Source organism: Schistocerca gregaria, chromosome 2 (genome assembly GCF_023897955.1).
Source record: "Schistocerca gregaria isolate iqSchGreg1 chromosome 2, iqSchGreg1.2, whole genome shotgun sequence".
NCBI lineage: Eukaryota > Metazoa > Arthropoda > Insecta > Orthoptera > Acrididae > Schistocerca > Schistocerca gregaria.
In genome coordinates this window covers 614,202,190-614,207,327 of record NC_064921.1, presented here as the reverse complement: position 1 = coordinate 614,207,327, position 5,138 = coordinate 614,202,190, and positions in this window count along the sequence as shown.

Sequence of the window (5,138 nt, the reverse complement as noted above, 5' to 3'; positions counted from 1 at the left end):
ACTGTTGCTCCTGGGGTATCGGCGAGGACCATTCGCAACCGTCTCCATGAAGCTGGGCTACGGTCCCGCACACCGTTAGGCCGTCTTCCGCTCACGCCCCAACATCGTGCAGCCCGCCTCCAGTGGTGTCGCGACAGGCGTGAATGGAGGGACTAATGGAGACGTGTCGTCTTCAGCGATGAGAGTCGCTTCTGCCTTGGTGCCAATGATGGTCGTATGCGTGTTAGGCGCCGTGCAGGTGAGCGCCACAATCAGGACTACATACGACCGAGGCACACAGGGCCAACACCTGACATCATGGTGTGGGGAACGATCTCCTACACTGGCCGTACACCTCTGGTGATCGTCGAGGGGACACTGAATAGTGCACGGTACATCCAAACCGTCATCGAACCCATCGTTCTACCATTCCTAGACCGGCAAGGGAACTTGCTGTTTCAACAGGACAATGCATGTCCGCATGTATCCCTTGCCACCCAACGTGGTCTAGAAGGTGTAAGTCAACTACCCTGGCCAGCAAGATCTCCGGATCTGTCCCCCACTGAGCATGTTTGGGACTGGATGAAGCGTCGTCTCACGCAGTCTGCACGTCCAGCACGAACGCTGGTCCAACTGAGGCGCCAGGTGGAAATGGCATGGCAAGCCGTTCCACAGGACTACATCCAGCATCTCTACGATCGTCTCCATGGGAGAATAGCAGCCTGCATTGCTGCGAAAGGTGGATATACACTGTACTAGCGCCGACATTGTGCATGCTCTGTTGCCTGTGTCTATGTGCCTGTGGTTCTGTCAGTGTGATCATGTGATGTATCTGAACCCAGGAATGTGTCAATAAAGTTTCCCCTTCCTGGGACAATGAATTCACGGTGTTCTTATTTCAATTTCCAGGAGTGTATATACATGGTGACTTGCTTAAAAATTCCAGTGTAAATATGTCTCGAAAAAAAATAGATATTGGAAAACGATTTCACTGGTACGAATGTAGGACGTGAATTGAAAATAAGTACTATGAGACACTCTAAAACGTAAGCAAATATTAGGCTCAACACGGACTTACAATTTTTCTTAAATAGACCTGCCATATTACTTCTTACGCAGTGAATAACACGAAAAACCACAAAAAGAGCTCCATTGTTTGCATCGCAATACGTCATTTACATCCCGAGAAGTTGACGCTTGAAATAAACGAAACGCGCCGCTGTTTCACATTTCGAAAAGCAAGCGCGAACCCCAGTTTGCTCATAATTGCGGTGTCATTGACATGCGTAATCCTACTTTCACTTTTGTCTTGAGGGCCGAAAGTAATAACAGCGTCTCGTGTCGCGAATATTGATATTTGGGGTTCACTATTGCATTTCGGGATATACAATAGCGATGCGATTCATATATTTCAAGCTTCCATTACGCATTGCCATTTCTCGGGGTGTAACTGACGTATTGCGATGCAACCAACGTCATTCATTTTGTGATTATTTTGAGGGACTGAGTGCCTAATAATTAATATGGGGTGTCCAATTAAAAGAACCTAAGTTTTTGTTGAACCATGTGTTTCTTTACGTTTTAGTTTGTCTCGCAGTATGTACTTTTATGATTCCCAGCCTTTCACTCAAACCCGTCAAATTCGTTTTTCAGTATCTATTGTTGTACCAGAGATATTTACGCTGAAACGCTTAACTGGATCACCTGCTACATGCTAGTATCAGAATAGTGATGCAAATGTTTACTTTTTTGAAATCTGAACTTAATCAGAGAATACACAATTAGTCAGTTTGCTCATCATACTGCAGATACAAAAACTGCATTAACTAGTCTCAGCACCCAGGTGGTGAATATGCATTCTACATTAGAAGAACATTTTGGCGAATGCACGGCGGAAAACACAAATGAAACAAAATATACTAAATGTGAGCGAACAGACAGTCAGCACGAAAATCATAGTACAGGAAGAAATTGATACAAATAATGTCATGAGTGGGTCGTGAGAAGAATTTAGTTTCGGCACCCTTATCGCCAGTTCCAGAACCGAATAATACGTTCCATAATATTTTTAATAACATTTGAGAAGTCTCTAAATTTTAAATGGGACAACAACAAGAAAATTCGTTTTTTGAGGCCGAAGCAGCAGCATGGCAGGATTTCACAAGCAATAATTTAAGAATAGGCCAGATTTTTTGGCTACAGTTTAAACACTGGTCAGAAGGAGAACTGCTGAAGCTTGCAGCAGATTTACTGGATCGTGACCTTATAGTAGGTGATGGGGAGCGGTTAGGAATATTCCGTGTGCCATTTGAATAGCAAAAATCTTACAGACGAACTCGTTAGCGAGAGGCACTTCATTAGGGTAATAGATGGTGGTAATCCTGTTTATGTGAGGGAAAAGGTGACTGGTATAAAGTGGTCCAAGGAAAAACCTACACAAAGCTGTGCTTTGAATAAGATCAGGGAAGGAAATAATAGTTGTGAATTTAATACCAAGAGAAATAGGCAATACTGTTGGTGAAGAGACAAAATTCGGAACTTTTAACTAAGGCACAGTTCAAAACTACAGAAAATTCGGGAAACTAATGGCCTCCGAGCTCCGATCAATCACGATGATAGCCACCCTTAAAACATGAGTGGATCCTAAACGTCAATATCATAGTATATAATGATGATAGCAGCTTGCAGGAACATTTATTATTTGAAAACGACGTAGATGCAAACGGTACAAAGAGAAAACCGATAATCAGCGTAAAGATTCATATCGCATATGTGAATATTTATTTTAGATTCTGGAGACGATATCACCATTGTGTCCAAAGAACTTTTATGAATCCAAACGCAAAGAATGGGAATATCCTTTAACACCAGTGATGGGTGTCCAGGTTGTAACAAAGGTAGAGCGTAAACGCCATTCAGTCAGAGAGGATGTGTTTCTCACTTTTATTCTAAACGGAAAAATATTTAAATACTATTTTCTATTGGCAGCAAACTTGAACATATCAGTGTTATTAGGGACTGACTGGTTTAGGAAGCACAGAGTTACATTAGATTTTACTAATCTTTGTGTGAGTATACTGAAAGGGAATAAGGAAATGGTTTCTTCATTTTCAAACAAACAACTTTACTCTCTGATCCGTAACTAGTGGGGCATAGTGCTGGTATTTGTTATTCCGTCAACACTACTGAAATAGAGATAGATGGTAAATGTAATCAAAGTAGTTCATTAAATGTCGAAGACAGAAGCGATTTGAAATCACTGTCAGTAGAATTGTGTACAATTTTCTCGTATAACGAAGGAGTTATCAAAGTGAACGAGAGTAAGTTAAAAATTCAAGAGCACTGAGGATTCCTTTAAACGTGCATATGCCACACCGTCAGAGTTAAAAGAAGCTGCTGTGAGATAAATCGCAAAAGCGAGTAAACAGGGCTTCAAATCAAATTATCGAAATGGAGACTCGCGATTCTGTTCCTATGGAATATGAGCACAATACATTAATAGCATGATTCTCACAGCTGCCTACTGGCAGAAACACTTGCATCCAGGTTCAAGGAAGTACACAGCTCTCCTATTTGAAACAGAGCCAACAGTTCAGGGCGCTAACTTTGGACAGATTATTTCAGTGTTCGTTTTCATTAGCGCGTTAGTTTTATCCTTAGGCGTTACAAAAATAATTTCCTGATGAGGATGCTGTGTTAGTTACGAACAGAGAATGGGATGAGAATGAAACCAAAGGAGAAAGGAATTACAATAACGGTATCAAAATCATTTGTTGGAAGGCTGAAACTGAAATTTTTGCAGCATTTTACAGGTACCGGAGACGCTAGATCAGATACCTCCTGGGTAGGAACAATTTCTCGTTCTCCTAGTTTCGGAAATAGCAAACAGAAGGGTAGTTTTTAGAGATGGTAGGCTTTTTACGACAGTTTTTAGCAGAAAACCACCTGACCAGTCCTAAAAATTTCCTCCTGCCTAAACAGAAAGAGCGTTGCATTGGGGAGAAGAAGGAGAGGACATATAAAGAGAGACTTGGTATATACTCAAGTTTTGTTTCATAGGAGTTTCGAGATCGTGTCAGAATGTCGACAGGTGTACCGAATTATCTTGTGAGCTGTTTCAAGGGGAATTATGTAACGAAGAGGGGCCACACTGCCCAGTCGCCTTCACAAATCGAGCTTTAAGCAAACGCGGACGGAATTATTGCACCACTGTGAAGGAAGAACTTGCCGTGGTGGGGGATTCTACAGTTTCTATAAACACGGAAGAAAAGTATATCATACAAATACCACCACGCTCTTACTTTCCTGATGATCTGTCACAGGTTTGCGCCATAGACTGATGTGATAGATGCTTTAACTTAAAGAATTCCATTTTGAGGGGCGACATATTAAGCGAGAACAAACGTTGAGTCGGATCACTTGTCTCCGCTTCCCATGGCGATGAACGGTATTGCAGGTCCTAAAGGTCCCGGAGCCGAAAAATGAATCCACGCTGGTGTCCAAAATTAAAGCAACAAACGGAAGTTTTTGCAAGGTTGCGGTTATTTGCCACGAAACATTAGGTTAGGTTAGGTTAGGTTAGGTTAGGTTAGGTTAGGTTAGGTTAGGTTAGGTTAGGTTAGGTTAGGTTAGGTTAAGCAGGTGATAGTATATACAAAACGTAAACTACTGCAAAATGCGTAACGGCAGAAAAAAAGGTTCTTCCTTTTTTCCAACTCAACGGATTTCCACCCATATTTCGTGAGCCGTGCGAGGCTCGTTTCATGTCGTTTGATGCTCGTCGTCTTGTTTTTGGGGTTCTGTCACCTCGTGTTTCTTTTAATTCGATTTACTGGCGTCACTAGGTTTTGGTTTGTTTGCCCGTGAGTGACGGCAGCAGCGCTTATCTATAAGGGCACTGTCGTACCATCTCTGGAGCGACCGCCAGTATTTCTGGGTTGTCATATGTCGGGAGTTCAGTTGGGACGGAGGTGCGGACGGCCAGTACTCGCCGACCGCTGGCGACACACATGAACTGTCCGATGGAAAGAGACTGGAGCACGAACGACCGCTGGTCGTCTCATTGAGCGACGTTTATTTGGTCTTACAACCGTTTCTGGGCCTCTTCAGTTGGTCATCTTGCTGGAGTGCGTCCGTTCACTCGCCATGCAGGGATGTCG